Source organism: Diuraphis noxia, unplaced genomic scaffold, assembly GCF_037042655.1.
Source record: "Diuraphis noxia isolate RWA-SAM2 unplaced genomic scaffold, SU_Dnox_SAM2 contig0002, whole genome shotgun sequence".
NCBI lineage: Eukaryota > Metazoa > Arthropoda > Insecta > Hemiptera > Aphididae > Diuraphis > Diuraphis noxia.
Genome location: NW_028301712.1, coordinates 27,564,858 through 27,590,593, shown reverse-complemented (window position 1 = coordinate 27,590,593; position 25,736 = coordinate 27,564,858). Strand labels below are relative to the sequence as shown.

General features: G+C 29.0%; 1 protein-coding gene and 1 pseudogene across 2 annotated transcripts in view; both read right to left on the bottom strand.

Moving 5' to 3' along the window:
* The window catches only part of LOC107161992 (uncharacterized), a 280,710-nt gene that overhangs the window by 182,080 nt on the left and 72,894 nt on the right, over nt 1–25,736 (bottom strand). The gene's annotated exons all lie outside the window — the stretch shown is intronic.
* On the bottom strand, nt 11,143–24,585 carry LOC149058294 (uncharacterized; annotated as a pseudogene).

The following is a 25,736-nucleotide window of genomic DNA, read 5'->3' as shown; positions in this document are numbered from 1 at the left end:
TCAACCTGTGAGTGCTTATACTGAAGGCCTCAAAGACGTACTCAGTAAAAATTAAATTACAAGTTGTAACCGAACGCCCAGGACGAAAGACTTGTTGTTCATCGATAATGATTTTATTAATGGGCCTATGTATGGACTTCAGTACTAATGACTCAAGTAGTTTGGCAAAGTGGCTGATGATTCTGATTGGCCTGTAATTTATGACGTCCAATAACGTCATATTAAGCCTAATTAGAAATATACAATTCAATTAAATATAAATATGACTATTTATTTATTAAATAATAATGTATACCTACCTAAATTCAATTTACATTCCAAAAAATCCTAAAAAGGAAAGTAAAACTGCGTAAATATTATTGATTATCGTCTTCTAATAGTTGTGGGTTCATTTCCTGTCTGTAACATTAATGTTAGCCTAACTTTTAGAGTTGAACTTTCACCCTAACTCTAACCTAACACATCATTTAATCCAATGGCCATATCATATTCTAACTATAAGAACCAGTAATGAAAATGAGTTATGCATATGAGTCCGTCCATGAAGGAAAGTATATAATGAATTTGACCACAATATCATATAAACATCGAAAAATGTATTTATATTAAAAAATATGTGGATCGGTGAACAATATAATTTATGATGCTTGTTACAATTATTAATTTATCATAGTAGTTGGAGAAAAATAAGTGTTCATTAAATTGTTGGAAAGTTTAATTTAAAATCACACATAGATACATATAAATGTATCAAATATGCAAATTATATTAAAGCATTATCTATGACACCCAACTATAAATCAATCAAGTAAATAACAATAAGAAATTATTAACTGATTAAAATTGAAAAATAATTTTTATTTTTAAATGTCCATCTTTCACAAATCTTTATGTGTTTAAAAGTATTTAACTTGATTTTAGTCTTAAGAGTCGTTTATAATTGCACATAAATAAAATGTTTATTTTCAACTTACGATTAAATGTTCGCTCGTTTTTTTAATTAAATCTTAATATTTTAACATTAAAATAAACGGCACTCAATTGTTTAATACATTATTATTGATTAATATGTTATCATTGTAAATTTAAACAAACATTTTAAAAAATATAGGTATATAATTCAAGTTATAGAAAAGTGCAAAAATATTGAGTGGTTTTTCGCGATCACCAATTATCGTGCTGTCGTCCGATTGCGTCATCTGGTTTCCGACTAGGTCCCACTTCACTGGGGATGAAGATCACACATATCTCTCCTCTTGAAGAAGAGGAGTAGTATCATATATACAGGGTGTCCCACGATAACTTACCCATTGCGATATCTCCCAAAATAATGGTTGTATCGAAATTCTGGTTTTGTAATAAGACTCACGGGGATAAGAACTAAAATAAATTATTTTATATTTTAATGTTTTGGTATAAAAGTTAAAAATATTTTTTTTTATTTAATTATTTCAAAAAATATTAAAGATAGCCATTTTCTAGAGTTTATTTTTCTGAAAATATTGACGTTTTAAAATTTTATTTTCATTAATTTCATGATTTTTAATATTTTTTTTTAGTTTTGAGAAAAATTGCGAATTATTTAACACCATAATGTTATCAAACATGTGACCCACCACGCCTCATGCATTCTCATATGACCAGCCGAATACTTTCTGTGTTCCTAATAGTTATAAATTTATAATCATATTTTATTTCTTCAAAATTAGAAAAAATATTACCTTTAATTTTTTTGGAAATAATTAAATAAACAAAATATATTTTTTATAAAAACATTAAAATATGAAATAGTTGTAGTTCTTATCCTTGTGAATCTTATTATAAAACTAGAATTTTGATACCTCCATTATTTCATGAGATATCACAATGGGTAAATCCTCACGGGACATCCTGTATACGGTGTAGTTAGTACTAGTTGCGGTCATAATCAAAAATTACGTACTAGTTGCGGTCACCCCTCAAAAAGGTTACATGCTAGTTGCGATCACTCAAATAATAATAACTAAGTATACTAAATAATATAATATAATATAGTTTATATAATAATTAAATATGAAATTAATATTTCGTTTATTTATTTAATTTAGAAAAATGTATCAATCAACATTTTCCTTCCCATTTATATCGAAAATATAACATACTTAGGACTGTCTACACACTGTTATTTATTCTGTAGGTATCGTTAAAATGTTGATACTTATGTTTAAATTATTCGAATATTCGAAACTATGATCGGAGTATACAATTTAATCTATTTTATTTATAAACGCTGTGTACATTATATCGAAAAATATGTTTATCGTATAATATAAATTTCGCCTGGAATTGGAGTTATTAAAGCTATGACCGCAATTAAGATATTACCTAAATTGGCGTGACCGTAACTGTTATATCTGTTTATCTCAAAATTCGTCATGACCGCAACTAGTATGCAGCCCCTGTATATAGTGATTTATTTATATATATATAAATAGTGATAAATATATCATATGGTCTCCTTACTACCCATTTGTGATACGCATTGATAAAGACCTTAAGGTCGTTTCAATGAATGAATACAAAGAAAAAAAATGTATTTATGTGAGAAAAAAGGATTATTAAATTTACTTTAACGAAAAAAGTAACATATTGAATTATCAATATTCATGGTTATTTAAATTAATCAATACTAATATAAAAGTACATTTTTATATAGGAATTGGCACAGACTTTATTATCTTTATAGAGTGTCGTAATAAATACTAGGAATGTTTCTTTGAAATAGTCAAATGCTAGGTGGTTTTAAATTGAATATAGAAGAATGAGCATTATTTTATGTTTATAAATTGAAATACATACTCCTAACTAAATATATTTTTATATATTTTTTTTATAATCATTCATATACTATTCTTGAATATATACATATTATATATATTAACAATTATTGAATTATAAACAATCTGTAATGGTTTTTACAATAATCATATGTACGAAAATATATATGTATACCTATATATTATTATGTAAAAGACATGGAGACGAGAAGTGAGAAGTCGCCCAACAGTAACACTCAGACTTTATAAAATATAATATATAATTGCAGTGAAAACTCTCTATAGCGAATCTGAAGGGACCATGTGATTTCTTTCGTTATTGAGAGTTTTCGTAATAGAGAGTAATTAATAAGTTTTAAATCAAACCAACCATTATAAGTTAAATTAATGTTATTTACGTAATATAGAGTTTTTCGGTGTAACGAGTTTCGTTATAAAGAGTTTTCGTTATATTTATATTTATAAAAGTGTTCTGCATAAAGCACTGTAGTTCAAAACTGTTGGCATTATTTGTTTTTATCGTACTATAAATTATAAATAGATGATAAACTACCATCGTGTGTTAAAGTGTTTATTTTATTAATTTAAGTAATAATCATACAAATGCAGCTAATATTATTATAGAGCAATAGGTTTTTAATATTTAATAAATAATTAATGGTAATATTTTATAGGAGTGAAGTTAAAAATAAACTTATTAATAATAATTGTATGTTAAAATATTATATTTTAATGGTGGACGCCGTTTATGTATTTTAAAAGCGGATGTGAAAGACATGTATTATAGTTAACGTTGGTTAACGAATAATTTAATTTGGAAGTTTTATATTATTTAAAGAAATTAATTTTGAATAAAGAGCCCGAAGAACACCTGTTTGCTGTTTTTGAAAACATAATATGAAAGATAAACAGTCTTTAGGTTCTCTTGAAATTAATTATATAAAGTAATAAATTGTACACTCACAACGAATATTGTGGTGAACCATATTTGGTATTTTGATGGAGTAGTTTTTTACCAATTCACGGAAGTTGAATACTATGATTTAATGTGATTATTATTTAGTTGTTCGTTTGACAAAGATTTTATCAATGCGAGAAAAATACTGAAATATTGAAGTGATCGATATACTGAAAGTATGTGGAAAGAGTGAAATTATTTTGTAATCGCTGTAATTTTCGTAAGCTTAGAGTTCTGATCTTATCTGATTGCATCCAAATAATGGTGTATCTTTAAAATTTGTATCACATAAATGTTGGCAGTGGTTTGTTTTCTATCGGTCAAAATGGTCGAGGAGTGACGTTAACTTGGCAACCTAAAACTATGTTTATTTCTTGTCGTGTGGACCTTTTTTAATTTGTAGCGATTTTCTATTTCTTTTTTTATCAGTATTATAATTTGTTGCAAATTATTTACAAAACAACGTTAACAAGATCGTGCTTTTTAATGAGCAGATTTATTCGAATTGAGTTGGAATAAGTCTGTGTGCCAAGTTCACAAACTTATAACTCGATACATTTGATACGGTTTGATGATTGTAGGTAACATGGTTAGTGTTATAGATACGAGATAGTCGTATTTTGTTTTTTAATCATCACGGACTGGAGAATAAATTAGTAAATGAAGATACGATTCGCTTAGTAGTGGAAACACTGGTAGCTGATTACTGTATTGAACGGTTTTGATTAATTATTTTACGTATTGGTGGAATTTTGTCAAACATAATTATAGAAATCCAGATCACAAACAAAGATCATAACATAAATGAGTTGTGCATTAACTTATTACGATTATGCTCGACTCTGAACTGTTTTATAAATATAAAATATAATTTTTTTTCAGTTAATGGCTGATATATGAGTAATACAATTTTTTCATAAAAAAAAAAAATAGTTTTAAGTTTAACATAATTTATTAACAAATTTGAAATTGAATTACATTTTTTATCATACGAACACTACAGAAGTCATATAGTAAAAAAAAAAAAGTAAATCTAGGTGGTAACCCGAAGAGCAGTCTTTGAAATATGAACATGCATTAAAATATTATGTTCTTTTTCATCAACTACTCGTAATACGTCTATAGGTACCTATTGCTAAAATTGTGGATGAGATAAAATATCATTTTTGCTATTTATTTGTAAGATTTCAATGAGTGGATATATTATTTAATGTGTATAATAATCTGCTGTATTGGGTACTTAAACCTGATAGTGATAAAATCCAATACATGAAATAAGACTCGTTCTTAATTTTATCTGAATATATGGATACGAAATAATATAATCAATAGGTTTGAGTACGGTACAATACAGTTTATTAAAACAATATGATAACATTACATGTTAAATTTCACTTGACTAACTTTTAAAATAGGTTACCAGTCAATTAAATGAAAATATTATATTGTAATGTATGCTATCGCTGTAATCTAATCATCGATGTTTTTTTTTTAAATTTTTACCAAAAATCTTTCATAAAAACATTAGTGACATAAAATGGAATTTGTACTATTTAACAAAGATTTTTCCCCTTGCGCTTTCTTCTCTATGCTCTTATTGATCAATATATTTTATTAATTTTATTGTTTCATTGCAACTAACAAATATTTGAAGAATAAAGGAAATAATGAAAAAAAATAAATAACGAAGATTCTATTATTTAATGAACAAACAAAAGTTTGGTGTAACAATTTCAAGTGATATTTCTTTGCATCTACAAAGTTTCGATTAAATGTTTTATTACATAACCTTAATCAATTATTAATACATACATTTATTATTGATGTTTTCAACCAACATGTGTTACGTTTTAGTTTATACAATATAAAATTATTTTAATACTTTCATAAAGCTTTGTTTCAATATAATTTTCAAAAATTTACTTCGACAATAATTTAAATTCATTCCAGCATTATGTATGTTAAATAACAAAACTATTTTAATTTGATTATAATAAGCTATATTGATTATGTGATGGTGCGCCTCCTTTTTTTAAGAATCCCTTTTTATTGTTGCGTTTATTTCACATATATGTTATAATAATATACAGAATAGGTAATTGATTTTAAATTACTTAAGTATACCCTAGATATATTTAATTTACATAAATAAATATACCAAATATTTGCAATGAAGTGTGCAGAAAACCTTAATTAAATCTGAAAAGTTCCCATAAGACATAACATAACCCACTAAATCTTACTAAAAACATTTTTGTTTGTCTTTAATTTTCTTGATACATACGTGATTTGCAAGTAGTATAGAAATCAATTATTATTATGTGAATTTACTTTTAATGTTATATCTTTATTTTTCACACGATTATTTTTATTTTTATTATAGTAAATGTGTTATTACTTACAAGTTTTTTGACAATTTATATTGATTTAAATAAATTATTTGATCCATATTTTCGCCTTATGTGGTATTTGACGGGATGGATACAATGCATCATGTCATATATTATTATATTTGATTTTGTATAGTATTTTTCTTAAAAATAATTGTCTTATTTTTAATATTATCAAAATGTTATGCATAACATGTATATCTCAGAAAAACGACAATAAAATTAATTTTTATTAAAAAAAAAGAGTTTTCACCTATGGTAGAAACTGAAAGATGCGATTGGAAAAACAAATCAGATTAAACTTTAAAATTCTCAAACTACTAATGTGTTAGTTAAAATATTAGAGTTGTAGAGAGGGATGCATGAAATAGATACGTCCACTTAGTGGTGCTGTCTTTTAACTCGGGTAAATTTTTGTTAAAATGTGCTTAAGTTTGAAATCATCAGCATGAAGTGATAGCATTAGATTAAATCGGTAATATTGAATACAAATGATTTTGAACATGCAAATATATTATGTCAATAGTTGTTATAAAAATATCGTAGCAATATTTTCTAAAAATTTACATAGATCCTTAAGTCAATAAAATGATCTTCACGCGTAATTTGATGTAGTAAATATATATACCTAATGTAGGTGCATTTGGCTGAAGGTGAACTAAGGAACACTACTATGGTACACTGGACAGTGTAAATAATTTCGAGATTTTGTTGTCGATTGTTTTTATCAATGGATTCGGTGGAAAATTATGGTTGTACCTTAAATACGAAATAATCACTTTTACAGTTTTACGAAGAAGATAAATCGTGTAACCAACATAGTACCTATATGTGATCAAAGAGCTCAAAATGAAGGTCTCCTGAGAATTGAGAACCAATGGAAAAAATCCAACGACATGTGTTTCTTTGTTACTGATAGCGTGGTAATAATAGACTCTGAGAAAAAATATAAATATAATGGATTTACAATGTCACATTTTTTCTGATATTATAATTTTATGTAGCAAAAGACTTGCTAAACAATTTTGTGTTACCTTTTATGTATCAGTAAGAAGTTTTGTAATTTGTTCACAGTCAGAACATTTATTTTCTTTTTTGATTACTGTATAAGTTAATTTAAACTCGAGGAAAAACTATCTCAATAAAGTAAAAGAAATTGAAGGCAATCTGGAATTTAATGAAATTCGTTTTGGTATTTCAATGAAATTTCAAAAATCATTGAAAATTGATATACCTACAAATAATATGACTGAATCAATATAAAATGTATCGTATTTGCTAATAATGAATAGTTATAACATAAAATATTGTATAAATAAAATATAAAATCGTTTAAAAAAAAAAGCATAAAGCATTTGCTACCTACTTGCCATTTAAGAGTTAGATATTATGAATTATGGAATAAAAATTTAAAAAAATAATTGATTTCAAACACGGTGGGAGGATATATTCAGTTTTGTATAACTAAATAATATTTTCACGAATGTCAACGATTTTTTTCACCCATTCAAAATGTATTGTGTTTTTTAATGTGATAATCTAAAATGACTGCGTTCGAATTTACGATAATAAATAATAACAACAATACACAGACTGTGGTGTATACGGCCGTCGTGTCGAGCAAAACGAAACGCGAGTGCTCGACACACAGCGATGTTATTTTTGTATCCTCTGTCTGTCGGCTGTCCATCTCTCTTTTTTTTTTGTATTGTTTATGTTGGCGCCACGATGAACTTTTCGAACGGTGGTGGTTTTTGTAGTCGAATATAGCGCTTGATAGAAAAACATTTTTACCAATTATATATACGCGAAGAGAGAGGTTGGATCGAATAGGAAATACAGTTCACAGACGCCAATGCAGTGGACCATATGTTGCACACACTAATTGAACGCTAATAGTTTTTCCACAATAAAACTGTAAGCTATTTAGTGTTTGTTGTAATCTGGACAAAGCTCATACTGAAAATATTATTGCAGAGTGTGTTTGTATTTGGCGCACTGTAGTTAAGAATGAGATATCGTGATGTGTACAACTTGATAGTATTTATTTACTTTTTTGGACGATTGACGAAAATTTCGGAGATCATCATTATATCATCTATTGTTATACAATATATAGACTATATACAGTATACAATTGTTATATTGACCATTTTTTTGGTAATAAAAAATAGTGCGCGTCTTACTTACAATATCAAATGTGATTTGAAACTATAGCTACCTACTATAAAAATAATAATAATTTGTACGAAAGAAAAACATCAATAGTCGATTAAAACGTACCTATACATTATTTTTTGTATAAGTTTATAGATGAGTTAAAAAAAAAATCTTTGATGCATGTACAACTTTTATAAATTTATTTCAGCATTACCCCGTTTATCTCTCTCTCTCTCTCATTATCATAAATTTCACATGTGTCATTTAGATAGAAATTGATACATTTTAGTGTAGAATAAAATACCGAACCGTTTATTAGGTAATGTAAAATAAAGACTACGAATAACAATTCACGAATTACCTACAGCTCATCTAAGACTAGTTTAAATTTTAGTTTTTGAAGATTTAAAACCGTTTCTAAATAAATAAATTTTTTTAATACTAAATTTATCTAAATTTACCACATGCATTTGTGAGTCATTTTTGTTTTTGCTACTTACATAATAGTAGTATTAAACCACAAACCATTATTAATAACGTACGCGATTCGGCTCGTTTAGTCTGAATCCATTTATTGTCGTAATAGCTAGGACCTCTAATCATTATTGTTTTAATTGAATTGTAAATCAGTGGATAATTGTATAGGCCTTTTGTAGTTTTGTTAGTCATCAATTTGTATTATTTTATTGTGCTTTGAATATATGCATTTTAGGCAATTGAATCAGCTGTTGTGGTCTCTATAATATATTATGTTATATCAATTCAATTAATATATTATTTTAAATACTATTTGTGTTTTGATTTTATCGTGTTTATAAAAACAGGTATTTCATTATTTCAACTTTAAAAAAAAAAAAAAATAATAATAATAATGGCTTTGATAACTAGATGAGTGATTGTCGAGTATTCAACTGGATAGTATATGTTATGGTATTATAGAAAGAGGGCGTCCTTACCATCTATTTTATTATAATATTTTAAGGTTGTGCTCTAAAATTAAATTGTTGAATGCCATTTTCTGCCTTTGATCCAAATTTGTGATTATATGTATTAACGCGTCTGTTCTGCAACATTACCAATGCTTATATAAGTCATTTTGGTCTAGCGTTTGTGGTTTAGCGATGGAATACGTCATTATAATCATTTTTAGGAATATTTGTGTATAATTCGTTCACAAATATTATTGTTGAACCAGAAGCGATAGAATTTACTCTTTTATAAATATTATTTTTGATTTGCATAAATATTATTATAATAATTTATCGATATTATAGATTTCATTTGCAGATACCAATAAACAGTATAACATATTGTTTCAACTATCGTACTTCCATACCCAATAATGATCATATAGTCAATAATAATAAACGTTCAAATTTTAATTAAAGTAGTTTCAACCTACACACACGCATGTGCAAAAACACGCACACACATTGCCAAACCTTTCAGTTGATTACACGCAGGAATAATAGTTATACAACATAATAGCAGTGTTTGCGCCGACGGGCCTTACTAAAGCGTACCTACGCCGATCGCCTAGTCCTCTGGACCGTAGTGAGAGAGATAATTAAATGATAAATAATATGCTAAATAAATATATGGAACATGGACATAAATATATTATTACAGAGCAGTATAATTATACAATATAAAATAATAACAACTATATGCACATAAAAATATGGAAATAAACAGTGTACAAGTATATAAACGGGGAGAGAAGAGGATCGCCGCTCTGAACACCGAAGCTGGATGTGGATCGAAGGCTGATCTGCTGGGCTGAGCTGCTAAGAACCGGAACTGGAACACGTGGATTGCACGTTCTGCAGCGGAGTACAATTTATATAACCGCAGCGAATGGTGGTATGCAATGGTATATGCCGCGAAATATACCGACTGACGATCGCAGTGAGCGTGGGCAATATGATCACAATAATTAAACGAGCGCGGATAATCGTCGAGCACAATGAACATATAATAACAAGGCGACAAGATGGCGATCACCACGAGCTAGTATGTACTGTGTAGTGTGTAACACGATAAAAAAAACAGAGCAACATATGTCGAGCAAGGCGGACGATCAAAACGCGAGAGCCGGACGTTCGAAAAACACGTTACCGGCGACGTGAGCGTCGTTGCCCGGAGCCGGGCGGCTGGCAATTCAGTGTTGCCACCTTTGCAAATGACCAATCGTGGTCAACGAACAAATGTCCAAAACCCGGGGACCATTTGTAAGTGCAAAATGGTCGAACATACTTCCCATTGCAAGTTACCGCTTTCTTGCAACAGAACAGTTCGAATAAATTTTGCTGAAGGAGATGTAGCAGTCGAGGGGACGAACGGATCAGACGGTCAGTGGGACGCAGTAGCCGAATCCAAGACAGTTGGACAGATGAGCAGCTGTTGAGCGGAGCGGAGCAGTTGGCCTGATGAACCAGGCTATTGAGTCAATGGACAAAACTTTAGAACAGTTGAATGAAACTGTTCGACGTAGTACTTGAGCAGACGAGCAAATCGATGTTGAACGGAGCAGTTGATCTGATGAGTGGTTGAGCAGGTGAGCGGTTGAGCAGATGAGTGGTTGAGTCGTTATGTTGTTGAACGGTTAAACAGAGCGATGATCGGGGTTTTACAACAGGGCGACATTGGTCGATGACCATTACAATTGTCAATGGAGCAATTAATAACAATATACCATTTGTAAAAACATTAACAGTTAAATATGTTTGAGCATGAGCATGATAGGTTATGATAGGATCAATAACATATTATTTTTTTTTCAGTGGTAATATATAAATAATATTTTCTGAAAGCATTTATATTTTAGGAACCCTTGTTCCTAACTGGTAAAATTATCACAAATTTACAAACAGTCTCATTGTTTACAAATAGGAAAACAGCACAATATTTAATATTAAAAATTAAAATACTCACAGCTTGAGGTTGTAAAAGATAATCTGAACATGCCGAGCATGACGAGATCCTTGTGGTTTCGGTTTGGTAAGTTTGGAAGAACTTCCTGAAGATCGTATCCCAGTATTTTCGAGCACTTGCAACCGTGACTTGACGAATTTAATAACGCTTTGAACGGAAGGATACTCTTCATTATTTTCCGATTCGAACAATCGTCTAGAGGATGTAGGCAAACAACTCGCCGCCAACGAAAATAACAGAAATTATGCCAAGTCCTGGAATCTGGAAGACCGACAGGAAAGCCTGCAGAGCGGCATGGCTTTATGAAGCAGCGGCAGGAGTGGAGATTGATTTATCGATTATTGATGAAGCCAATATGTGCGGTTTATCATAACGCTCGACCAAAGCATCCCATGCCAAAGTAAACGAATTGTTCGAAATGGTAAACCCCTTGATAATCTCTTGTGGATCTACCTGGAGGTATCCTATAAGGTAGTAGAACTTGACTGTATTCGAAATATTAGAGTCCTTAGCCACTATCGTACTGAACCTATCCCGGAAGGCAGGCCAGTTCTGGTAGTCACACTCGAAAATTGGGAGCGGAATTTCGGGCAGTCTAGCTGGTGCTAGAGCCCTTTGCTCACTAAGTGTTGGAACGTCCCTAGATGATCCCGAGGAACAGCTGGAACTATCGATCGGTCCCCCATAAGGCACTTACTGGACAGTATTAACACTTACAACCGGAGCAAGTTGACAATCATTGCACAACACCTTAGCTTCAACGACCATTGCTCGGACTTAAAAATATTTATTAATTTATTGTTACGGTAAACGAATGATTGAAACCAATATTGTTAAAAAAAATAATATCTATTTCCTCATTTTGTTTGATTTAACTGATAGATTTTACCAACGTATACATTATTTGCATTTATTCAAATACAATTTTAGGTATCTTTATAATTTCAAAATTATTAATTGATGTAAATGAAGACTTTAGTGTTGTAATTTTATTGAATAATAAAATATATATTTTCCAGGTGAATTCCTATTATACTATTGTTTGTAACATTATTTTAGCCTTTTATGATTTCACTCGTAGAAAAATAACTCTGCGTAAATCAAATTTTCATAAATCAATAAGCAGTAAATATTATTACATTTTTGTATCATTTACTTTATTAAGAATATGAATATTATTATTATTATTTTTTTTTTTTTTTTTAATCCAACATTCTAATCTATGTATATGAACAAGACGAGTCAGTAAAAATAAATGTAATACATATTATTATTATTTCTATTATTCAAGACATTTTCTTGATCACAACAAAGTTGTATTTACAATATAAGTAGAAAGGTATATCAAATGTCAGAATGTTATTATTAGTTTGCTTACAATATTGTCGTGCATTCGAAAATGATATTTCCATCATAATAAATGTATTTTATAATGTAATGTTAAAGTGCCATAGCCCATGACTTCATGAGCGGATTTCTATTACTTCTAGTCAAAGAATTTTTATTACCACCATACACTTAATGAAACAAGTATTGAATGAAAAAACATTAGTAATTAAGCTAGCAATTAATAAATTATTATTATTTCTGAATTATTGAATTAAATAAATAAATAATTCATTTTTTAAATACACCTTACAAGTTACAAGCAAACTTTATATTTTATTTTAATGTATCGCAAAAAAGTGTCTACACAATTACGGAATGTTTGTGCTCATGTTCAGCTTCAGGCTAAAGAAGCTAAGTGTATCACTATAAACATTTCTCTAGTCAACTTGTTCTTTATTTTTATTTTATGTTCAGACGTTTTGTTGTAAATACTGTGTAATTTTTTTACAGACCGTTAAATCTAAAAAGTCTGTACTTTTTAATATTGCACGTAGTAATTGCTCCCTCCATTTCACTGGTATTTATTTATTTATCCAATATACCACAATTGACTAGTGTCTAATATCGTATTGTTTGGTTCATTTGTTTTTGCTATAACTTCCATCCACAAAGTTAACCAAAACAATGTTATGGGAAACGGATCCAGCAACAGCATTGGTTTATTTTTGAGACCTAACATTGTTTTTACCAATGGTTATTTTTTTTTTGTCTAAAATTCATTTGAAGTTATTTTGATACCATTACAAAAATAAAAAGTATGAAAAATTGTAAAGTTCAAAAAAAAAAATTATTATTCATTTATTATAACTTATATAGTGATTTTTTTTTTTAACATTAATTGCCAAACTAAAGATCATTCAATGATTCAAAACAAAATATAAATGTTGATGATATTTCACCATACTTTTATATTAATGCAAATCAGACATTTTTAAAACCCGAATTTGTTTTAGTTGTTTTAATATATTTTGCTTGATCTCTTTTATTGTATAAAATATATTAAAATTAATTCTAGAAAGGTCCATAATCGTTGCAATTTACTAATTATAAATATTTTTTATGATTATATTTTGGAGAAAAAAACATTGTTAGTTAATTTTATACATTTACTATTTTTTAAACTTTTCTACGCAATAATGAGAATAAATTAAATTAAATATTTATAGGAATCTACTCCGAAAGAAGTAAATTTAAACATTTTGAAAGAAAAATAAGATGGAAAGTAGGTAACCACTCTGCTATTCAGTTGGTGTCGAGTGCCCTTCGTCATTGAGTAGTTTACTGTAATGTATTTGTCAAACATAATCTACGTGTCCTGTCCATACTCCTCAAATCTAAGTTGAATTTTAGGTTACAGTAGTAAACTTTAAATAAAACAAAATATAAGAATAGTAATAAAAAACCGTTGTTAAAAAAATCCCGGCCACAGTATTCGGATAAATCAACCTTCGTTTAGTATACATTTTTTGAACGTAATAATTTATTTTAGTGACGCAGCATTACAATTTAAAAATATCCAGTACAGTTATATCACACTTAACTCTTGTATTTAATTCTTTTTTTAAAACATTTTTTCTATATTCTAGGAAAGTTACATTTTTGGCTTTGTATTTATTGTGTTTTTTAGAGTCACTGCTTTGAATAAAAAATAATTCAAATTGGGTGTATTTAGAATTAAACAAAATATTATAAAATCCCAAGTTATCGTTTTATTTATGGAACACGTCATGGACTTCAGATACAAGACACAGCAATTAATTGGACATTTAAAATATAAAATAAACAATTTAATATTTATTAGAAATATGTTTTATATGAGCACACAAGTCAGCAGGTTCTATGTAACACAAACCTAAAAATTTCTTTTTTCTAGACCAACGCTATGTACGAAACAACATGTTAACAATATAATCACATACGTTTATCAGAAAAACATAGCTGACAAAAGTGATTTGTAAAGAAATAAGTTTCAAGAGACTGATGAATGAAAAACGCACTAAGCAAGTAACTGGCACTATATCAAAGTTGTGCCATTCCTTCGTCACTCTTAAATTCAGCAAACTGCCACCTGGGTTTTCCATAAAAAAGAGTTTATATATTATACCTGTGCTGTTACAACACTTAAGTCAGTCTACATCTTAACTTTCAATTGTTAATATATAACAGTACAACACGAATAGACTCGAAGAAACAAGACACCACACACCAAGTGCTACCAATTGCATATAACGACCATTTCATTATCGAATAACTTAGTTGCAGCACGGTATTGTCACCAACGGCATACAGCAACTGTAGCCTAACCCCAACCACCGCCGGTAGTAAACCAGTTACGACGCCAGAGTGCACAACCGCCACAATCCTGAAACCTACTCAACGACCAGCTGACGAATCCTCCACGGACTGCAAGGCGCTGATAAGGTCGAATCTCCGTGAACACCAAAATCGCGCTTTTAAGGATTAGGTTACCCCCCAGCGCGCCTGTGTATACCACGCTTATCCAGACGAGACCTGTGGAACAGATACCACTTTTATAAGCGGGCTCGACTTGATCAAGTCTCATCCTCCACCCGATTTATTTATATACCATGAGTCGGTATAATATATAATATTGTAAGACATTCCCATGTTTGTACAGGGTTCCGGCGACCTCTAGGCCATCGGTCTCCGAGACCATATTTTTGTTTATATATTTACGCAGAAATAAAAGAAAACTATTTACCGAATACCAACAAGATGGCATCGCGATGACATCTAACATGTGTGCCGTGTCAACTATATCATCTTGACATAGGGCCACCACTCTCCGGCAATCCAGTACTACCCAATAAAAGGATGTCCTCGAGACTTAATTATTTCATTTCTCCACCATAACGTATAGTGTTAAGCTTCTAATTACTTATTAATTACCATTTCCAAAACTTAACGCAATAAGTAGAACTAAACATTAACATGTTATTTTATGATCCTTATATAATATATATAAATATTATATGCATACTGGCAAGATGAAAATGTCTTATATATTGTATGAGAGAGATTTACATTTTTTACAATAACCAGTTTTTCATGAGTCATACTTTGATATGAATAAAATAGTTTTGGAGTGTAAAATTGTGTAGTGGTTATATTATAACATATTATTATGTTTCGCATATTATGTACATATATATGTATTATTGACATTATTGCTTTTAAATTAGCCATTTGTGTATTTTTTCATCGACCAAATTCAAGTGAAACATTTTTTTTACGCCTTTTTCCTCCATTCCTTTATTTGACCCAGTTTCTTTATTTTAGGTTTTATGCTGTCTCTACTATTCACTGAATTAAGCTGTCACTGTAGATTTTAGGTTTTTTTTTGTCAACTCAATTTCTTACATACGTCCAACACATTTATTTTTTACTTGACATTTTTTATTTTCAGTGTGGTTTAATTTATCTATCACTCATAGTTATATATGTATTAGCTTACTAGTAGGGTAGAAAAATACCAAATCGTTTAAAAAAAAAAATTTATAATCATATTTTATTTTTAATTTATACAAAACATTAAACAATTATCAAAAAAAAAAAGATGCATTTATAGTAGTATTACATAATGATGTGATTCAATACAATTTGAACAAATTTATGTCTAAAATAATAATGTAATAAAGTACCTAATAATAATAATTCTTTTCTTATTCAACTCAGTGGCATACCCAGAAATTTGCTAGCGAAGATAAAATATATGATAACTCTTATGTAATGATCAATATTAAATTAATAATGCATAGATAAAAGGTAAATGTACTACATAATATATCTACAAACAATATTACTATTAGTATACTATACAAGTTGACAAGTTGAGAGACTTTTGTATCATATTATGCGGTAGTTGTGATACAAGTCAAACTTGCAATTATTTCCCTTCATATTATATTTAAACTTGCCAATTTTGGTTTGGAAATCATATAGGTATGATACTCACAACATTTTTAGATTATTTATTTATTTATATCTAGGGAACTTTCCATTCCAGAAACTCTTATAAACCCTTGGTTCATGAAACTACAGAGTGCATATTTGATACTTACCCAAATTGTTCGTTGCCAAATCAGTGAAATTGGAACGCCACTGGAATTGTTGTGATCAATAATGAATAGGTAAAAATAATATAATAATACAACTTCCATGCAACAAACTTCCATTTGAGGAGATCTTCTATTTAAAAAAATAATCTGTCTGAGGACTAAACCAAATTGGAATCAAATTTCATCAATCCTATTTAACGAATTTTTCCATGATACGATTTTTTCCCACGAGAGTTCTTTTTGTGGTTGATTCGTTGTATAATATTTTAATATTTTAGTTTTTAGTGTCTATTCAGAGATAATATACTATAAATTGTATCAATATTAATACTATAACTAATATTTAGATAGCGGGATAAGGTGATTTTGAGAATATTATTTCATTTATAATTTAAATGTCACTTAAAAAAACTAAAAATATAATATGTTCTTAAGACTTTACAATACACTATGGATTAATGTTTAATGATAAATACGATAAAAATTATACATAATATATAGGTAATAAAAAAAAAAAAAACTAAATAAGAAATGCATCAAACGAATCAATATTTTTACAGAATACATTTATCAATATTATTATAAATTAAGATTGAGTGTATATTGTATACTATATATTATATACTCAATTATATGACTATATAATATTATAATTGGTAATAGCTTTATCTATTCTGTGGTATAGGTAATTAGTAGATATAATTGTTTTTAAATTATTGATAAATATTCTGATTAGTCCCATCACTGCCAGTTGGCAAGAAATTACATAGTAGCTCATATCGGACTATACCAGTCCTATTAAATGTAGCCAATCCGGCTGAGGAATATCACAAGCATATACTACTCTCCCTGTGACTTGAGTATGCACCTGATTTAATTAATTATATCATTAAAAAATAAAAACACAATTAATGCACTACTCGTGATGGTAATTAATTGTAATTATTATCAAAATAATATAAATGGACAATATATTTTTAATTATTAATTTGAAGATTTAATAAATTAAAAAAATAACCATAAGGTACTAAGCTACAGTATATAGTACCGCCTTTATCTATTTTCTACAATTTATACAGTGTTATATTCATGCAATTAACATGAACCAAAATATTAAGTTACACATTTCACACTCTAAAATATTTTGATTTACTTCCTTGAAACATATGAGCGTGTAGAAGTGTTTTATGGACAAAAATATTTAAAATTTAAATATCGACTGACACAAATAAAGTTACAGAAGCTAGAGAGAACAGCAATTTTGACAATTGATATAATATACAATTATAAAAAGCTGGGTAGTAGACAGAAAAATTGAGTATTGATCACTGGAACAGCTTCACCAACAATTATTAAAAATATTTAAAATTATATATATATATATATATATATATATTATATAAATATATATGTGTAGATATACCTTTTCAAAGTAACTATATTACGTAAAAATTATATGTTCACTTTAAAAGGCATTAGGTATGGGTATCTGAAACTTTTTGAGCACTTCTTCTAACTGAGAAAATGTTTACAGATGAGATAATATACAATTAATACAAATAAAACAAAATAATAAATATACCAATTAATTTTTCTTTTGTTCAAAGAATTTAAAATACAAGTAGTTACGTACAAAGCTGCGTTATAAACATTTTATAATCTATTGTTCTTGATAATATTATATCAATCAAAAATATTATATTTAAAGAATGACTTTTTGAATAGAACGTCCAATAGACGTGGAATTTGAATATTCTTTCATGCTTTATACAGGTACTGTCTAAATGTGATTTTTTTATTATGGTATCCGTTAATCGATGATGCATTTTTGAACTATCTACGTTGTTCAATTTCTCATAATTTCTTACAATATTCAAGCATTACCTGTCAGATATTTGAGAAAAAAATATTTAAAAATATCTTCCGTATACATATATAATATACATAAATTTATAATATTATATCGACGATATAATATCGTGTACGCATAGAATATTGGATATTACCATATTGACATCATTGTAATTATCATATATTTCTTAATATACCTGCCTACTCACCTGCAGAATTTACTATCGAAATACTATTGGTATATTATGGTCGTTAAATTTAAACTGCGATCGTACCTGCAGCTGATACCCATCAATCGTGACATTAAATCACTACCGTCTATAAAGTATTAGGTAGGCACTAGGCAGGCTATTACAGGTAATGTGCAAGACACGAACGAGTATATACGAATTATACGAAACAAAACGATAAGATAATGCTTGTTCAAAAATGTCATGGATATTTTATGCATGACAATGATAATATAATATGCCGATTTTTTCGAGGAAGATTATGAAATTTAAAGCAGAATGTATTTCTAGGGAAAAGTTTAATCATTCAGATATATTATTATTGTAGTCGACCGGAAAGAGAGACAATACTACTGAAAACGGAACATATATATAACACGAAACACTATAAACGTATCCGCATAAAAAATAATACGCTTTATTCTTAACGTGAATAGATAATAATATAATATTGGTTTGAGCTTGACAGAATAGTATATAATTATTTGTTCAAAAGAATAAACAACAGTTATTTGTTTTGTTGACCAGCGAATGGTAAAAAATTGGCCATGTTTGATGGGACGAAAGCCTGTTTTGATAATATTGTAATACGTCGGAAACACATTTTTTTTCCATTGGTTTTTGTCAGACTAGTTCCAATACCTTGATACAATATGGTAAAATTATAAACGTTTGAATAGGAGATAAAGGTAAAAAAAACTTATTAAAATATATTCCCAACAATAGAGGCTTAGAATTCAATAATTTTATTATAAAACACCAAAATACTATGGTGATCAAACAATAACGTTTCTTATTTGCAGCAAGAATTAATATGAGTTTTGGTGTTTACATGATTGATGCCTGCACTTTTTTGTTGTAAAAAAGAAAAAAAATAACAATAAATTGTATCTGTATGAAATAACACAGACTAAACAACAAAAACATTTCAATTCCCAAAAACCGTTGAGTGTACATCGACATTGAGTCACTGCAGTAATGGATGTTTTAAATTTATATTCAATAATAAATAATGGTGTACGACGAAAATATATTCTGAGCGGGGACAGTCTGCAAGCCTATATTTCTAAAAATGTTTTACTTATACTTCAATTAGAAATTTATTTTTCTATTAATTATACTAGGTGGGTTAAACATAGTTTTACGAAAAACAAATCGCATTTATAGCATAATAATACTTATTATATAATTTCATATTATGATATTACTAGCAGCTATTAACATACAAGTACCTATACTATCTATACGATAGAATGATGCGATATTATAACATTATATATTTATGGTATTCAATATTTCAATGAATATATTACTGTGTAAAGTAATTAATATAGTTATAAACCAAATATCTAGGTTATAATAAAAGTTATAATATTCTCTATGAATAATATTTTTTGAATTACAACAAAATAACTAAAATCGGTACCATTCACAAAATCATGAATCAGTAAATGTCACTTAATCTAAATTATTGTGATGCTTAAATCGTTAATATCCTACCAATTTAACTAATATAATTATAAATTTGTGTTGTATATAATAAAAATACATGACATTATAACGTGTAACTGTCATATTAAAATTGCATAAACTGTTCTCATATTATAAGCAACAGTTTTAAGAAATATACAATCTATACAAATTAAGCACAATAAGTATATGTGAGATTAGGGTAACAAAACATTATGGAGTTACGTAAATAAGAAGTTACCCATCAGTAGTACTTAGCTTGTTTATTATGTAATTACCTACTTACAACTTATTAGGATTAAGTTAGATGATCCATTTTCTTTTTAGTCTGCAACGGGGATTTTCAGGAAGTGACAGGATATGTAAGCCTTTTATTAGAGGATTTTCATTATTTTCTAATTTATTATAAAATCGTTTATAGAAAATAGCAGCTTCATCTTCTACTTTTTTTATACCTAGTTCTTTGTAGAAGGTCATGTTAGAGACGATAAAGGGTGGGACATTTAGGATTTTACGAAGGATAATATTTTGGAAGCCTGAATTTTATTTAAATTTTATTTTTAAGCCGATCCAAATAGTTGGATACTATACGTCCATATGGGTCTCAAAAGTGATTTGTATATTTGAAGTTTTGTTTTTAAAGATGTGATTTTATTTTTATAAAGTAATACCTTTAGAGAACGTGAGCGGGCATTATAAGTATAAATCTTTCTTTTTTTATGATTTTGCCATGTTAGTATTTTATCGAGGTTTAGTCCTCTAAGTATTTAACAGTGTCAAGAGCAGAGATAGGTAAGTTATTTATAGTTACGTTAGGGAAAAGTCCGTGTCTTAGGGTGAAAGTTGTGTGAATGGATTTATTGTTGTGTAATTTAATTTTCCATTTGGCATAATATTCTGAGAGTAGATTTAGGTGGGATTGTAAATTTCGTGAAGCAATTAGTGGATCATTATGACTAACTGAAAATATGACTTTATCGTCAGCATAATCAGCAACAATAGTATTTTATGTTGAAGTTTGATCGGCAGCATAAATATTAAATAAGATATTAGAATGTACACTTCCTTGGGGTACTCCTGCACTAATTTTGGCTATGACGTATTTGAAAATGTTGGTCTGTAAAATATGACTCCATTAGTAGAAATTGTGTAGGAGGAAGAAATTCACGAAGTTTAAATAGAAGTCCTTCATACCAGACTTTTTTTCAAATGCCTGGAAGATGTCTAAAAATGCACAATATTACAGTAGCATTTGTTTTCAAGAGAGGTAGAGATTGCATCAATTACTCTATGGACCTGGTGTACGGTGCTGTGTTTGGCTCTAAAGCCAAATTGTAAGGACGGGAGTACATTTTTTGATATTATGTGTGGATAAATACGTTTGAGAATGAGTCTTTCACAGATTTTTGAGAAGTATGGCAATAGACTTATAGGTATATAGGATGTTGGGAGGTCAGGAGGTTTATCCAGCTTAGCAAACATAATTATTTGCAAAAACTTCCAAATAGTAGGGAAGTATGAAAGTCTCAAAATAACATTGTAGATATAAGTAAACAGTATGAAAGCTTTTTTCGATAAGTAAGTCGTTATTAAATCAAACACTGGAGATTTTTTGCGAGAACAATTTGAGATCATACTTTTAACTTCATTAGGTGTAAAATATTTTTCTGGGCGAGCTCTTGGTAAGGTAGAATGTAAATAATTTTCAACATCAATAATATGTTGAGGGATATTATTGATATCCTCATGCAGATAAAAAGTTTTAGAAAGGTGGACTTGGAATACGTTTAGGCATCTGAAACAGTGAGCGAGTTGTCAGAATTTAACAGTGGGGGTGAAACAGTTTTGTATTTAAGTAATCGCTTAGTTTCCCTCCAAAAACTCCCATCAATGACAGATAGAGAATGTAATTTTTGTTCGAATTCATATGATTTATATTTTCCAAAGCCTTTTTTAGTGAGTAAGCGAGTTTATTATATGCTGTTTTGTGAGATGGAAGCCTAGTGACTTAGTATTTAGTTTTAGCTCTGCGTTGTTCTACTCTCTAAGCAAAGAATTTGATCAGATACTATTGAGTAATTATTTCTATAATTATGTGTTTTATTAGGCTTGGAGGCTTCCCAAGCAGCTAATTGTATTAGCATAGTCAAGTTATTTACCGCTTCATCATTGATTTCATGATTTAACATAAGTTTAATTTTTAAGTCAATTAGTTGATTAAGGATATTTTGAAATTCAAGACGGTCAGTTAAAGGGGAAAAAAAGTCAAGTTGGTTCCACTCGTGCAAAAACAATGGTAGGCACATTGAATATAACAGATGAATGATCAGAGGTTAAGATCTAATATGTTATTAGTTAAGCAGTGTAAATTACTAGGAATTTTAGTGACAAATATATCTAAAATATCGGGTTTTCTTGCTGGAGAAGAAGGCCAATAGGTAGAGCCCAGTGGTGTAAGTACATTAAAATTGTTTGTGTTCAAAAAATTTTATAAGACAATTCCACGAGGGTTATTTGTGCGACAACACCAAGCATCACATAAATCGTAAAAAAAAAATTTGAATATTATTTTATGTTGTTTACATGTATTTTTATTTTGTTTAATAAAACGTATAATAAATTATATAGATCACGGATAACTATATGGTTAAAACCATTTTAAACCTAATATATTTACATCTTGCTCGAAAATACGTGATTTACAAGAAAAGTACTTATCGTTCTACACTTAATAGAACTGTTCATAATTTCAATTTGAATAGGTTATTTGAGAAAGTGTAAAATCAATATAAATTTAATTTAAATAAGAAAACCATAGAACTTTCACTGCAGCCATATAGGTATAGTAGATGTCGAGCATACTTTGTCAATCGCCATTCAATAGTTCGGTCATTACAATAGCTGTATTAAATTTGCATTCTATGATAAACCATTGTAATAGGTTCTACTTCGCTTCACAAAAAAACGATTTTGTCGTTCTCTACGAATTGAAGAATATATTATAATTAAAAATGTATGGTAGTATGTAATTTATATTTGAATAAGTGATTTATTGTCCAGTTAGTAATACGGCTAAGTCAAACAACTAATTGTTGATAAATCATCACATAGATATATTATATGCCTTCTATATACCATTATGGTGATATTTGAAATTTATCATTGTATTATTAAATATGTATATCTTTAATTGTGTCTCATTATTATTATTACTACTACTACATTTATACTATTACAATTAATATTTAATATATATTTTATGCTGTATATCAAATTAATTATTGGGTTAGGTATAAAAGAAGCTAAAAAAATATCCATGCTATAATAAATAGCTTATGATCTAAATATTTTTAAGATTTAATTTTCTAATGTAAATCGAAAAAAAATTTAAAATTTAAAACGCTTATAAAATAGATCTAAAATATTTAAAATATTTTTTAAATAATGGCAAGTAAAATACACTGGCTTAAATTTCAAATTTCAAATAACTATGTTTTTTCTTTTCTCAATATTATAACCAAAAGTATTTTACAGAAATCTATTGTTTCGTAAGTATTCCCATCTTACACTCTTACAGTCATATCTTTTTAGTTTTCCCCATTTATTTGAAAAAATACTTATGGAGAGCATTTATTTTCTTGTATTATATTCATAGTGTCATATTGCTAACACGATACAATTCTCTAACAGAAACAGCTATCCTCAATGTTGAAATTGGAAGCATTTTTCTGTTCAAATAAGATTCTAAAGACATGACCAAAAATCACAATTGCTCAAAGTCTAAAATAAATTTAGCAATTTTTTATCATGCAACTCTATATGTAGGTACTCCATTATATTATAAATACAATACATATTTAGTAGCTATGAAAGCAATTTCTGAAAAGATTTTTTAAACGTCTTCATTAAAGCATACAGTGCATTTGATTCGTAGAGTAATAAATAAATCTTCAACAGTTTCAGCAATATTAGTTTTCTAATAAGATAACTGGGTTTTTAGTTAATACACGGTAATATACTGTAGTAAAATAATAGCCTAGCGTAGTCACTATGTAACGTCACGGAATTTTTAGCCTTATAAATCATAATAACAATCCCAGAACACACCTATTGCTAACGTTGTTGACAAGTCAACGCACCTTTATTCCTATAACCATTAGTAATAAAGCGTAGATATCGCGCACTTATACACCAATGGCCGCAGTGTTATGCAATAAATGTTCCCCGTTACGTACGGCACACCGCCGTCGCCGACCGCTTGACATTTCTTTTTTCAACGGCTACAACAGCAGACGTCTCCATCCACATTGTTGCCCAGAGCTGCCGACTGTCTGCCGGATACCTCGTGAGCCGAGGCGCCGCACACAGTACCACGTTTTCCCGGTGTATTTTGTCTTTCTACGTCGTCAACCCGGTCACCAGCCAAAATGATGGGCTAAGCCAACCACTACGGGCCCGAGGCGGGCGAAGCCATCTCAAACATCATCAACTCAGTACAAACAGTCGTCGTCAAGTATTATTTCCCCCCAACTTCCCCTTGTCTTTTTTATTTTGATTATGTATCACCACTGTTTTTTTTACACTCCGGTTCTCCTCAACGGTGCCCCGAGAAAATTAAGTATTATTTTTCCCTTTTTTATTTTGATTATGTATCACTACAACTTATTTCTACTTATACTCCGGTTCTCCTCAACGGTGCGCCGGTAACCGTCATGCGGAGCCGTGGGTCTTTTCCTTTAATACATATAAGAGTATAATGTGTCATACCGATGTATGATTATCATTCCGTGCCGGTAACCGCTTGTCGGAGCCGCAGCATTATTTCTTGTATTTTTCTCTATTACTTTCCTAATAATTTTGCCATGTGCCAAATTATCGTATATTTTTTCCCCTGTATTTTATGCGCTATGCCATGGGCCAAATTATCATATATTTTTTTCCCTGTATTTTATCCACTTTGCCATGTGCCAAATTATCATATATTTCTTGAATTGTAATTGCCATGTACCTAATGTTATATTATTTGATTCGTGTTGTTTAAAACACAACATTTACTTATAACCGTGTAAAATATAACCATATGATTACCTTATATTTTGTCACATTTTTTTTATTATTATATTATTTATATAATATTTTTAATATTATTTTTTACTTTTCCCCCTTTTTAAATAAATCTTTGGTTTTCATTAACCACTGCGTGTACAAAACATATAAATTCCATCGACTTGACTCTCGAGACAACACGCGGTGCGGTTTATAGGTCATGTGGTCAGTGTTCCCCTGATCACATGGGTAGAAAGTAAGTCCCTAAAAAGACCGAAATCTCACAACTAATAAGTAGTTTTGACTTTTGAGTGCAAAAACAAGGGACGTGGATAAAGCTGTTGCTCTCCCCAATCACATCGTATGCTATTTTTTTAAAGTCATTAAATAATTTTACCATATTTATCACTTCT